Here is a 14,812-nt window from a genome sequence, read left to right as displayed (position 1 = left end):
TAAAAGACGGAAGGAAGGAAGGAAGGAAAGAAGGAAGGAAGGAAGGGGAGGGAAGGAAGGGGAGGGAAGGAAGGGGAGGGAAGGAGGGAGCAGAAGGAAGAAAAACAGGGAGTCCTTGAACCCATCCCCCCAACTCCCTCATCTCTCTCATTACTTTGGAGGTGCAGGCCTTGCTAGTGTCAGGCTGGGGGTTGTATGGGTTTCTGGTTAGACACCAAGAAGGACCTTTTAGGTTAATAGGATCGAGGTCAGCAACCAACAGAACTCTTTACATATCCTATGGGAAGATCCCTAAGATATATTGTATAAAGAGCAAGATTTAGGACAGAGTGTGACAATTAGTGTAATGATACACTCAAACACATTCACACACACATGCTTCTGCACATACAGTCATAATTACTAAAGAGTGCATGCTGGCCAGGCTTGGTGGCTCACGCCTGTAATCTTAACACTTTGAGAGGTCAAGGAAAGAGGATTGCTTGAGGCTAGGAGTTCTAAACTAACCTGGGCTACATAGCAAGACTCTGCCTCTACAAAAAATAAAAATATAAAACTAGCAGAGTGTGGTGGTGCATACCTGTAGTCCTAGCTACTTGCGGGGAAGAGGCAGGAGGATCATTTGAACCCAGGAGGTCTAGGCTGCAGTAAGCCATGATCATGCCACTGCACTCCAGCCTGGGTGATAGAACAGGATCCTGTCTCTCCCTCCCAAAAAGTGTGTATGCATATACATTTGCAAATGTAAAGATACCCTCTACCAAAATGGCTGAAAAATAACAAGAATGGTTTTCCCCAGGGAGGGCAACTGGGTGATTAGACAGGAGAGAAAGGGAAGGAAACAGACATTTCACGGTATATACCCAATCTCTGTATCTTTTGTATTTGGTAGTATGTATATACTTTTTTTTTTTTTTTAAGATGGAGTCCCCTCTGTTGCCCAGGCTGGAGCGCAGTGGCACAATCTTGGCTCACTGCAACCTCCACCTCCCAGGTTCAAGCAAATCTCCTGCCTCAGCCTCCAGAGTAGATGGGATTACAGGTGCATGCCACCACACCAGGCTAATTTTTGTATTTTTAGTGAAGATGGAGTTTCACCATGTTGCCCAGGCTGGTCTCTAACTCCTGAGCTCAAGCAATCTGCCCACCTCAGCCTCCCAAAGTGCTGGTATTACAGGCGTGAGCCACTGTGCCCAGTTGTATGTATATACTTTCAAAGACAGACATTTTTTGCCCCTGAGCACTTTCTTTACGTCACAAAAACAAAATTTCCAAAACATAAAGATATTTAGGTAAAATATAATACTTTTTTTGGTTTCTGCCCTATTTTGTATTTACCAAATTTTATAACAACAGGCATAATTTAACATGGTATAAAAGGCAGATATTACTTAACACGTTTAAGTAAGACAGAAATGTTTAAAGCAAAACAGAACATTCCCCTTCCAGTTTGCTTTCAAAAGGAAAATACATTTATAATTAAATGTATTTTAAATGAAATAAAGGTATTAGAAAATGGTCTTTTTTTAGAAAACTTCTCCGTTGGTTTCCTTTCCCCTAAATTTTCTACAATGCTATCTATTATTTCATGTTGGAAAAGGTCTGTAATTAGCTGAGTCTTTAAACATAAAGCCATGGGTTTTAGGCAGCTGGTGAAGCAGTGTTGGCCTGACCTTGACCTCCGTAGAGCCCTGGACCCTTCGCCTCTGGCCCTGATCTCTGCAGCCTCCTTGGCCCAGACCCTAGGCCCTGCCAGTCCTGCTGTCCTCACGTGGCCTGCACAGCCTGCCAAGCCACCAACCCACAGGACTCCCTGTGGAGAACTAGGACGGGACGGGGGGCAGGATGTTTCTGGATATTTTTCCAGGAGGGGCATGGGGGCTGTTTTGAAGCTATGTGTGCCCTATAAGCAAACTTTGATAGCATATGGTAGACAAATAAAGTTTTAAAAGAATTTTTTCTTCATGCTTTTACATTAGATTGAACAAACATTACTTGTCCATTTTCAAGAAGTGGGCAGCAGGTGCTCGGGGAATCTCATGGAAATTGAGAAGTGGGCCAGCCCCTGGACTACTCTCCCTGTCCCCACTGGTGTGGCCATCATTGGAGGGACATTGATGTTCATCTGCCCATCTCCGCTCTGCAGAGGAAAGAGGGAGACACAGGCTCTCCCATCTGCCTTGGGACCAGATATGCCATTGGAAACCCCCCTCCCCCCCGGGGCCACTCACATGATGTAGGACTAAGGGTCTGGAGCTTTTCTCCTGGGGCTCGTTTTCTGAGCCTTTCCCTGTCCTGGCTTCTCTGCTCTGCTGTCCCCGCACACGTCTGAGGTGATGCTAAGTCCGATTAAAGTGGGCCAGTCAGAAACATTTCCAAGGTCTGCGGGGACAGTTCCACCAAGGTTCTTACTGTCCCCAATAGCTACCCTATTATCTGAAATATAACCGTTTAAGAACCATCTTATTTTAATTTGTGTTTTATAAACACCGTAAGTTCATTTTCTCCCCTAAATTATGAAAATTTATCACTGTGAAAAGTAGCAAAAAGTAGAAACAAACCCTCCTTCTCTGCTACCAAAAATGTCACAAAACACTCATACACCCCGTACCTTGAGAGGATCTCTAGTAGTTTGGAGTATTTCTTTGAAGTCTTTAAAAATAAATATCAGAGTCATTTTTGTTATTATTGCTTAATATCATCAACAGAAGCTTTTTTTTTTTTTTTTTTCTGAGACAAGATTTTACTTCCATTGCCCAGGCTGGATTGCACGATTTCTGCTCACTGCAACCTCTTCCTCCCAGGCTCAGGTGATCCTCCCACCTCAGCCTCCTGAGTAGCTGGGACCACAGGTGCATGCCACCACACTCAGCGAATTTTTGTACTTTTTTGTAGAGACAGGGTTTTGCCATGTTGCTCAGGCTGGTCTCAAACTCCTGACCTCAAGTGATCTGCCCACTTCAGCCTCCCAAAGTGCTGGGATTACAGGTGTGAGCCACCATGCCCAACTATAAGCTTTTTTTTTTTTTAATGCTGCTATTAAGTGCTGGCTCTGATATGCTACTAGCTCTGTAATTTGGGGTGTGTTAATCTCTCTGTGCCCCAGTTTTCTTATCTGCAAAATGAGGACAATACCAGTATCTATCCTACTGAACTCCTGTAAGGATTTAATGAGATAGTGCAGGGAAAATGCTTTGCCAACAGCCAGATTCAACAAATATTAGCAATTCATCTATTGCTAGCGTGGACGAAGTTGAATTTTGCTTTTCAGCTGGGGTGAATAATCCTACATTGAACACCTCTGTATCTAGAACCTCATCCACAGAGAAGATTAATTTCTTTTCAGAGATTCCTGGACATGGAGTTGCCGAACTAAAGGGTATAGATATTTTTTTCTTTTTCTTTCTTTCTTTCTTTTTTTTTTTTTAAGACAGTCTTCCTTTGTCACCTAGGCTAGAGTGCAATGGTGCGATCTCGGCTCACTACAGCCTCCGCCTCCTGGGTTCAAGTGATTCTCCTGCCTCAGCCTCCTGAGTAGCTGGGACTACAGGCACCTGTCACTGCACCCAGCTGATTTTGTATTTTTAGTAGAGGTGGGGTTTCACCATGTTGGCCTGGCTGGTCCCGAACTCCTGACCTCAAGTGATCTGCCTACCTCAGCCCCCCAAAGTGCTGGGATTATAGGCATGAGCCACCACGCCCGGCCTTTTTTATTTTTATGTTATTTTTTTGTAGACAGATGGTCTCACTAAGCTCTCCAGGGTGGTCTCTAGTGGTCCCCACACCTTGCCCTCCCAAAGTGCTGGGATTACAGGTGAGAGCCATGGCTACTGGTCCCAGGCCTTTCTAAAGTTCTTGATATAGATTGTCATCGACACTTCTGCCAGGAGAAGAAGACTCCTGGTGTTAAGTGTAACTCTGTCTTCTGAGTACAGGAGACTGAGTCTCTCTCCCTGACTCCAGCACACACAACTTTAGTGGATGTGAATTCTGATGGCTTCTCTCTCAGAACACACCCACCTAAAAGTTTGATAAGACATCTTGGCATCATACAGCTGCCTGTTGGAATAACCCCGAGACCTCAGTTCCACTCTCTGTAAAATCTGGTCAAAGATCTTGCTCAAGGTGTGGCAAAGAGTAATCAATAGCTAATGGCTGGGACTGACTTTTGTTCTCCTGGTCATAAAAGACCTTTGAATTACTTGGCCACTTTGGGTTTCTCAGGAAAAGTGATAACACTAAGCCAAAGTTCATCCCAGTTGGCCAGGCCACCTCTTTCCAGCACCCACAAGGCTTGAGGGAGAGAGGGAATGGCCACAGTCTCATGAGTGTTGGGCTGGGTTCGCTGGGGTTAGGGTCACCAAGGGTAGGAGCCATTTCCCCATTGACCCTCCCATGCATCACACCACAGAAATATCCCCGTGCTCTGTTTATCTCCCACCCCTCCCCTGACACAGCAGAAGGACGTAAGTTTTCACGCATAGTAGACAGAGGACTTAGACTGAATGAGGTGAGGCTTGGTCAGCCCTGATATGAGAAACACAAATCAAAACCAGACTTGTCCCTCTGCTATCATCACCCAGCCACTCAACACCACTTCCCAGAATGACTCAATCGACATTTCCTGTACCCGAGCTTGGGATCTCCATTTTATCAAGCTTTCCAGAAGATGTTATCATCTAGCAAGTTTTTGAAGGAAGCATAGGACTCTGCCTATCCCAATGGTGTCTGCCCAGGTCTCCTCTGTGCTCAAACACCATCCAAAGCTTCCTCAGTTCAGCCTGAAGCCGCAGCTCTTAGTGTGGTATTCTAGGTTTCAGTTCACTTGTACAGACCATCTCCCAGCTCTCCCTCACTCACTACCCACAGCAGCTACTCTGGGGTTCCTGGTGCTTGAATATGCTGTAGGCCTTTAGGAAGAGCAACCTTGCTCTTGTTATGCTGTTAACTTAATGAAATCCTCTCCAACATTTAAAGCCCAGCCCTGATGCTCCAACTCTAGAAGGCTCCCTTGATCTAGCCCCAGCTAGAAGTGACCCCCTCAACTTTCCTCTGAGCTCCAATAGACTCTCTTCATCTGTGCCCGCATGTAACTCTGGTCACTTTCCACCTTATTTTACAGATGTTGGCTGGTCTTGTCTCCCCAAGCTGTCTAGAAGCTGCTTAAGGGCAGGCCACACAACTGGTTGGTTCATCTCTATGTCCGCAGTGCAAAACTTGGCATCTCTTAAGGCAATTAGTAAGTGTGCTGTAATGAATTAATTCGTGTCCACCATGACAAGGAGATATTGGTCAGAAACGTGAATTAAGTAGAGATAGCTTTATCTCTTCCTTTCCATTCTGGGTGCCTTTTATTTTGTTTTCTTGCCTAATTGCCCTGGCAGGAACCTCAAGTACAATGTTGAATATAAATAGGGGGAATAGGTATCCTCATCTTGTTCCTGGTCTTGGGGGAAGCAGTTGGTCTTTCACCACTGAGTGTGATTTAGCTGTGGGTTTTTTATAGATGCCCTCTATTAGGTTAAGAATATTCCCTTCTATTCCTATTTTGTTGAGGTTTTTCTTTATTATTATTATGAAGAAGTGTTGAATTTTGTCAAATGCTTTTTCTGCATCTATTGAAATGATCATGTGGTTTTTGTCCTTTATTGTATTGACAAAGGTATTACATTAATTGACATTTCAGATGTTAATCTTGCATTCCTGGGACATTTACCAGCTGGTCATGGTGTCTAATTCTTCTGATAAATTGCTGTGTTCTGCTTACTAGTATTTTGTTGAAATTTTTCTGTCTACATTCATAAACGATATTGGTCTATGGTTTTTGTGTGACGTTTTGGTCTGATTTTTGTATCATAGTAATACTGGCTTTCATAGGATGAGGTGGGAAGTGTTTCTTCCTTTTCTATTTTTTGGAAGTTTGTGAAGAATTCTTCCAAAATTTGGTAGAATGTACTAGTGAATTCTGGTCCTGGGCTTTTCTCTGTGGGTAGTTTTTTGATTAGTAATTCCATCTTTTTACTTGTTTCAAGTCTAGTCAGATGTTCTATTTCTTCCTGAAACAGTTTTGCTATTTTAAGGCTTTCCAGGAATTTGTCCATTTCATGTAAATTATCTAACTTGTTGGCATACAGTTGTTCATAGTAATCCTTTATAATCCATTTTATTTATATATGATCTGTAATAATGCCCCCCTTTTCATTCCTGATTTTAACAATTTGAATCTTCTCTCTTTTTTTCTTGATCCATCTAGATTAAGGTTTGTCAATTTTGTTAATCTTGTTGAAGAACCAACTTTTAATTTCCTTGATTTCCTTGATATTTTTCTATCATCTATTTCATTATTTTTGGCTCTAAATTTTATTATTTCGTTTCTTCTGCTTGCTCTAGGTTTAGGTTACTCTGCTTTTCTTCTAGTCTTAAGATTATTGATTAGATATCTTTCTTCTTTTTTTTTGTAGTGTAGGTGTAAATTTCCCTCTAAGCACTGATTTGGCTGTATCCCAAGTGTTTTGATATATTTTGTCTTCATTTTTATTATTGAAAAGATTTTCCTAATTTGCCTTGGAATTTTTTTAATGCAATGGTTTTTTAGGAGTGTGTTTTTAAATTTCCATATATTTGTGAATTTCCCAAATTTAATTCTGTCATTGATTTCTAATTTCACACCATTGTTATCAGAGAACATACTATATATGATTTCAATCCTTTTAAATTTATTCAAGTTTGTTTTATGACCTGGTATATGGTCTATCCTAGAGAATGTTTCATGTACATTAAATGAGAATGTATACTATACTTTTGTTGATTGAAGTGGTCTGTAGATGTTTTTGAGGTCTAGCAGGTTTATAGTGGTGTTCAGAACTTCTGTTTCCTTGTTGATCTTCTGTGCCTCATAATTTTGTCTCTTCAATGCATTAGAAAATAAATGCTCCTTTCTTGTTTGTTTATTTATTTTTATAAAGATTGGGGGGTATCACTATGTTGCCCAGGCTGGTCTCAAATGCCTGGGCTCAAAGTGATCCACCTCTCTGGGCCTCCCCAAATGCTGGGATTACAAGTGTGAGCCACTGTGCCCAGCCAATGTATCTTTACAGATTAATTTTCTTGTTCCTTAGAGGTTTAGTTTTGGAGTCCTAACTATCAAGTTTGACTATCTAGACAAATTTAATCCTTCTTGTAAGAACAAACTCTGTACTTTTCTGAGCTCTGGGTGAATCTAACATATGAAATATTGGTTAAAGCTTGGAATGTAAAATCTTGGTGAAGAAGGACTTTCTTACCTGATCCTCTTAGGAGCATGTGATTCTCGAAGTGTGGTTCTAGATAAATCAGCCCTGAATCTCCTGTTCAACCAAGCTGATGTTTTCTTCCTTCTCTCTGTTTCTCCTTGTTTCCTCCTTCTTTCTTCTCTTCTTCCCTCCTTCCCATACTTTTACTATCTTTTTTCCATCCAATCATTTATTTATACTTTTCTTCCTTCATATCCATTCAACTGTGCTTTCCTTCTTCCTTGTTTCTTTCCTTTCTTCCCTTCTTCCTTCCTTCTTTTCCTCCTTCCTTTTTTAATTCAATTATTCATCCTATTCTCCATCCTTTCATCCATCTATCTGTCCTTCTTTACTTCCGTCTATCTGTTCACCTTCCCTTATCTCCTCTCTTGTCTCACTGCCTTCCTTCATTTCTTTCCACTCCCCCTCCCTTCCTCCCATCTATCCAGTCATCCATCCATTTTTAGCAATAAAGCACCAGACAGGACTCAAGCCACCTGAAATAGCTGAGCTCAAAGTAGATGTGGTGGTGGTGCTGGGGTGAAGGCCCCTGATTTCTAGTTCTCATTTTCCTTCCAGGAATCTACAAAGTGCCTAATGGTGCTGCTTCACTGGCAAACTTTTATAAAATACCTGTTGTGAGCCAGACAGAATTCCTCGCATTGGGAATGAGTAAGGTCTAGTTGCTACTCCCAGGGACAGAGAATAACAGTACAGCCTGGAAAAACTGCAGTATGATGGCCTCTAAGGCTGAGGAATAGGAACTTCCAGGGGGCAGTTGGAGAGGTTTTCTTGCAGAAATAGGTGTTTGGTTGAGCCTTGAAGTATGAGCATTTATGTGAGAATCAAATGTAATAGCACATGAGATTATAAAATGTAAAAATGTCACAGAGAGGGAGTGACATTTATTGTTGATTATGGTAAAAACCACTTAAAGTAATAACAATTGGCCTGCATAGAAAAGGTATTTGTTAGAAGCATTAACAAATTCCTATGCAGTTTTTAAGACTGTAAGACAAATGTGCTGTGGGTGGAATTAGACATTCAGAGAGTAGTGAGGCACGGTAGAGGAGTACTTCAGAGTGTGGGTTTTGGTATTAGACCCACCTGACTCCAAGCCCTGCTGTCACTTGCTGTCCATGTGCTCATCTGTGGAATGGGGATGACAGTATAAGAGGATTAAATGGGATGGTACAGGTTGGGGTTGGTGGCACACAGTGAATGCTCTGTCAATGCCAGCTGCCACTGTTCATGAGAAAGGAGCTCAAAGGTCATTTGGCTCCAGGTGGTATGGATTCATGTTTTCCTCCTGAAAAGGTGCTTTTTATCTGCTACCAAATATGTAATCTTGGGGAAATTACTTGTTTTTTTCTCAGCCCTTGCCTTTTTTTTTTTTTTTTTCCCAGTAAAATCTCTCAAGATCATCATGAGAAAAGCAAGCTCTGGCTGGGCACGGTGGCTCATGCCTGTAATCCCAGCACTTTGGGAGGCCAAGGCAGGTGGATCACCTGAGGTCAGGAGGTCTAGACCAGCCTGGCCAACATGGTGAAACCCCATCTCTACCAAAAATACAAAAATTAGCTGGGCGTGATGTCCCACACCTGTAGTCCCAGTTACTTGGGAGTCTGAGGCACGAGGATTGCTTGAACCCGGGAGGCAGAGGTTACAGTGAGTCGAGATTGCACCACTGTACTCCAGCCTGGGCAACAGAGTGAGACTCAGTCTCAAAAACAATAAAAAGCAAGATCTGTCAAGGGAAAATATATTTGAAAATTGTGACTTGCAAGCCTAAGCCACAAAGATGTTCACCTCAGTATTGTTTATCATGGAGATGTAGGGAAATGGAAAAAGTATAGATAGACATCCCAAAACAGGAGACTATTAAATAAATTATGAAACTTCCTTCAATGGAATCACAAGCAGTGAAGAATTAGGTCCATGAAAGCCAAGGTTTTCTCCTTTTGTTGAATGATGAATCCCTCAGCACCCAAAACAATGCTCATCATATGGTAGGTGCTCAGTATTTATTAAAGAAACGAATGAGCAAAGAAAAATCAACCACCAAGAGGCATCCACCTGGCTGTTGTTTTGGTGCATGGGGTAGAAAAGCAGACTAGAAGAGCTAGGGTTGAGAGACTAACGAGAGAGCAAGAAAGTTAAACTATCAAGAGCTGTCAAGTAGGACGTTTGAGGGTGTTTGTTGGATGCTGGGCCATATGACTCTCTCCTCCATGGCCCACAAAGTCTTCAGTAAAATATACAGTGTCTGGCAGTGTTTTTGGAATTGCATGTGTGTTTTAGGGGGTGAAATGAAATACAGAAGACTGGCCTCAACTGGAGAATACCATGGGCATCCAGTCACATCTGAGTATGATAATGTAGAAGAAAGTTTAATGACGTGGAAAGATGCTCACAATATATTGTTAAAGAAAATAATTGGGTACAGAAGGGGATGTGTAATTGCATCCCATTTTGGTTAAAATAGAAAAACATCTGCTTATGTCTGGATGGTGAGATGAAGAAATATTTTTTCCTTTTTGTGTATTCACGCTTTATACTTTTCTTTAATCAATATGTACCACTTGTGAACTTGAAAATAATGTGAACTGTTGAATGAGCTTGAGCTGTCCTTATTGCATTTGACTGATTGGTAAATAAATTGAGCTAGAGGTCAAGTGGCATTGTCAAGGTCAAGCCAAGACTGAGTGGCCCATCAATGTATGGCCAGTTCAGTGACCTTTCTACTTGATTAGAAGGAAACAAGTAGTGTTTTCAGTGGCTTGGACCCCCAGCATCTGAAAGATCTGAAAGACTGAGCCATTCCTTCTTCCGCTGCCTCCATTTTGCTAGATTCCAGAGGACGATCATTGTCCAGAAGACTATTAATGGTTATAAGTATATTCCCTCTTCTCCATTTCAAAGGACACTCACTAGGTTTTCTTTTGTACGTCAGGTCAGTAACATGACCCTTGGGATCCTCTGGGCAGAGGATCATGTTAGTAGGATGGGCTGTGAAGCCTCCTGCAAATTAAGCCAGTTATAATCTGTGACTCATATCTGCAGATAGTAATTTTCTTAAAGGTGTTTGTTGAGTGATGGGAACACACAGAGAGACAAGAGACAGAGGGGCAGCCCGGGTAACATACCAAAAAGCATAAATGTATAACGTGGAACTGAAAGAGACCTTTGACATCACCTAACTCGTGACTGGATGATCTGGGAAACAGGCTTGGGTTGTACGGCCAGGGCCAGAATGAGATGGTTTTACTTCCTAAACATCTCTCCATTTCATCCTTTCCCAATCCTTCTCCCCACTCTGGCCTGCAGGGATGCCACAGCACTTCCCTAGCTGATCTCCTTTCAATCCAGAGCTATGTCACTAAAGGTTCTTTCACCTATGTTGAGGAATCTGGACTTAAATCTGGGGCAGTGAGACACCATGGAAGAATTTTTAGGCAGGAAGGCAATGGGGTCATATCTGGATTTCAGGTGGCCACTGAAATTCTCTGGTTTCTGTGTATAGAATTCACCCAAGGCAGTTAAGTAGACTCAGGGAGAGCAGTGAGAAGGCTGCTGTAACTGTCCAGGTGAGAGGAGGCGACAGCCTGGACCAAGACTGTGGCAGTGGAGGTAAGTGGGTAGTCTCCCTGACTCCTCAAGCCTCTCATTGACCTCCTCTTTTGGTGCTTATAGTCAGTATCCCGCAATTTAATACCTAGTTCTGGGCTTATATTGGTTAGGATTTTTTAGATGTGATTGCATAGAAACCCATCTCGGCCGGGCGTGGTGGCTCAAGCCTGTAATCCCAGCTCTTTGGGAGGCCGAGACGGGCGGATCACGAGGTCAGGAGATCAAGACCATCCTGGCTAACACAGTGAAACCCCGTCTCTACTAAAAAATACAAAAAAAAAAAAAAAAAAAAAAACTAGCCAGGCGAGGTGGCAGGTGCCTGTAGTCCCAGCTACTTGGGAGGCTGAGGCAGGAGAATGGCGTAAACCCAGGAGGCAGAGCTTGCAGTAAGCCGAGATCGCCACTGCACTACAGCCTGGGCGACAGAGCAAGACTCCATCTCAAAAAAAAAAAAAAAAAAAAAAAGATAAAAGAAACCCATCTCAAATCAACTTAACTCAACATCATTGAGCCATGTCAGGCACACAGTAGGGGTTTAGTAAACAATGAACAAGTAAATGAATGAATGACTCTTGACTCCTGGACCACTGTTCTTTCTACTGTGCATAATACTGATTTTAAGCCTAAATTCCAAAACTCTAAATTCCATAACCTCTAAAGGCCATCTATTCTGGGCTTGCGCCCAACTCAGGAATGCCCTCTACAACATGCTTGATAGAAACCCGTTCAGCTTGTCTTCGAAATTCTCCAGGGACAGAATATTCACTACCTCAAAAAGTCATTTAAACAAAAGAGTAAACATATATTTTTAAAATCAGCTTTATTGAAGTATAACTTACATACACTCATTTAACTATAAAGTTCAATGAGTTTGACAAACATATACAGTCCTGTAACTACCACCACTATGCCATTTTAGCGTATTTCCATCATAGAGCTGAGCATGATAGTTTGCACCTGTAATCTCAGCTACTCAGGAGGCTGAGGACTGCTTAGACCCAGGAGTCAGAGGCTACAGTGAGCTATGATTATGTCACTGCCCTCCAGCCTGGGCAACAGAGCAAGACCCTGTCTAACATTTCCATTTTGCCACAAAGTTTGTTTGTATTCCCTTGCAGTTTGTCTCTTCTCCCAACTCCTGGTCTCTACTTTCCGTCCTTGTAATTTTGCGTTTTCTAAAACTTCATTTGAATGGAATCATGTACTATGTGGTCTTGAATTGGGAATAGTTTACTTAGTATAATGTATTTGAGATTCATCTACGCTGTTGTATCAGTAGTTTGTTCCTTTTTATTGCTGAGTAGTATTCCAATAAATGGACATATCACAATTTGCTTATTCATTCACCAGTTGAAGGACATTTGTGTGGTTTCCAGTTTTGGCTATTGTTAACTGAGCTACTGTGAAAATTCACATATACATCCTTGAGTGGACATATTTTTTTTTCGTTTATCTTATATAAATACCTAGGATGGGATTTCTGGTTAATACGGAAGATATATGTTTAATTTTATTAAGAAAAAACTGCCCAACTATTTTCCAAAGTGGTTATACCAGTTTGCATTCCTGGCAATATGGTATGAGAGTTCCAGTTGTTCCACAACATCACAAACACTTGGTATTGTCAGTTTTAACATTTTAGTCACCATAGGGAATGTGTAGTGCTTTCATATTGTGATTTTCTCATATATTCCCTCAAGGACTAATGATATAGAGCATTTTCCATGTGCTTATTTGCTATTCCTATAAAATAGGTGTAACTTCAAGGCCATACTTTCTGCTGTTAGAAATCTCCAAACTCTGTCTATTGATTCAATTCAGTTTAACAAATATTTACAGATGACTTACTCTATGTCATTTACTATGAGGTCTGATGAGCCCAAGACGATTAAGATCCATCCTTGATCTTGATTTGTTTAGAGTCTCATGGGGGGAAACATACTTAAAAGAGAAACATTTCTCTTTAAAGGTGTTAGTGTATTCATAGAGGTAAGCCCAGGATACAGGGAAAAAATGAGGAAGAGTACTCTACCTAGTCAACGGTGCTGGCAGGTGGTAGGGTGTGAGGAATGTTCATGGGAATGTCCACCCTGGCTCTGAACTGTGGCATCACAGAGGTACGGACATGTTGTCATTCATTCATCACATACTCAGTGAACACCTAACGTGGACCAGATGCTGTGCTGGCCTGGGGAGGATGGCTATAAACCAGACAGACATTGTCCCTGTCTCAAGGATCTTACGAAGTGAGAACAAAAGTTCATTTCCTTTCCTTGTGGAAACTTATATTTAAAAAAACTACTTATCTAACTACATATATATAATATATAATATATATTTACATATATCTACATATATATAATATATAATATATATTTACATATATATACATATATATGTATATATATGTATATATATACATACATATCCATACATATATATATACACTACCTATCAAAGAATTGCTAAGTGATTAGAAAACACAAAAACAGATTTATGCTAATTGTATGTTAGATAATTTTACAGGGATGATTCATTGTACTGTCTTTTATTTAAGACATAGGTATTTATTCGGTGCTCAGCTCCTTCACGTGGGTTATCTCACTGGGTCTACATGATCAATGAGAGAGGTTAGGACTGCTACTGTCTGAAACTGAGAGTCAGAGAGCTAAAAATACTGGCCCAAAGTCACTCAAAAGTAGAACCAGTCTTTGAAGTGAAATCTTGGGACTTTAAGTTCAAATGCTACTTTGAATAATATCTGTACCGTTGGCATATTTTTAGTACAATTTGAGGACTCAAGTACTAACTGTAAAATTACTAATTAAAATTAAGGTCCAAGGGATTATGGTTTGTGTTACTTTCCAAATATCTATCCAAATCCCCCATTTAGCCTATGAGGATACGGGGGTCCAGTGGGAATAGCCACATAGAGTCACAATCCAAGTCCAGGCCTCCTGACTCCATGCTGTTGCCTTGTGAGAGTGCTACCTCTCAGTGCTAACTTGCATGATCACTCCTGTTTATTTAGTCCACAGGCATTTGGAGCAGATGTGCTGCTGTAGGCAAAAAAGTGAGGAACGGTGGGAAGAGAGACTACATAGACCCGGGTTCAAATCTCAGCTCTGCTGGTCTCAAGCTGAATGATTGGGCAAGTAACTTAACTTTTTTTTCTTTCCTTTCTTTCTCTCTTTCTCTCCTTCTCTCCTTCCCTCCCTCCCTCCCTCCCTCTCTTCCTTCCTTCCTTCCTTCCTTCCTTCCTTCCTTCCTTCCTTCCTTCCTTCCTTCCTTTCTTCCTTTCTCTTTCTTTCTTTCTTTCTCTCTTTCTTTTTTTTTCACGGGGTCTCACTATGTTGCCCAGGCTGGAGTGCAGTGGTGCAATCTCAGCTCACTGCAACCTCCACCTTCGAGGCTCAAGCAATCCTCCCATCTCAGTCTGTAAAATAGCTGGTACCACAGGCACATGCCACCACACCAGGCTAATTTTTGTATTTTTTTGTAGAGGTGGGGTTTCGTCATATTGCCCAGGATGGTGGTCTCGAACTCCTGGGTTCAAGTATCTGTCCGCTTCAGCCTCCCAAAGTGCTAGGATTACAGGCATGAGCCACCACATCCAGCCTCAGCTTAACTTTTCTGAGTCTCAGCTTCCTGGCCTGTGAAATGGGGCTAATAACAGCACTGACATCTTAAAGCTGCTGGAAGGTATCAAAGAAGAAATGCGCAGGAAGCCCTCCCCTTGAGCTCTGGATTTTGAATAGGTAAAGGAATGCAAACACTTAGCTCCCTGCTGGGCCTATAATAGCACTCGATAAATTACACAATGACCAGCTTTTCTATTTAATAATTGCACTAAAATTATTTTTTATGAAGATCAAATTAAAGGAAATTTGAATAGAGAACATTTTTACTCA

General features: G+C 41.6%; 1 long non-coding RNA gene across 1 annotated transcript in view; it reads left to right on the top strand.

The window, feature by feature from the left end:
• Positions 1-14,045, top strand: part of LOC108532099 (uncharacterized) — a 37,618-nt gene extending 23,573 nt beyond the window's left edge. Inside the window, exon 3 of the long non-coding RNA XR_001886355.1 lies at positions 13,933-14,045. This is a non-coding gene — a long non-coding RNA (uncharacterized LOC108532099). The remainder of the gene's footprint in view (positions 1-13,932) is intronic.
• Positions 14,046-14,812: the final 767 nt, after the last annotated feature.

The sequence above is a fragment of the Rhinopithecus bieti genome, unplaced genomic scaffold (genome assembly GCF_001698545.2).
Source record: "Rhinopithecus bieti isolate Rb0 unplaced genomic scaffold, ASM169854v2 scaffold_7673, whole genome shotgun sequence".
NCBI lineage: Eukaryota > Metazoa > Chordata > Mammalia > Primates > Cercopithecidae > Rhinopithecus > Rhinopithecus bieti.
This window is presented reverse-complemented; position numbering and strand designations above follow the sequence as displayed.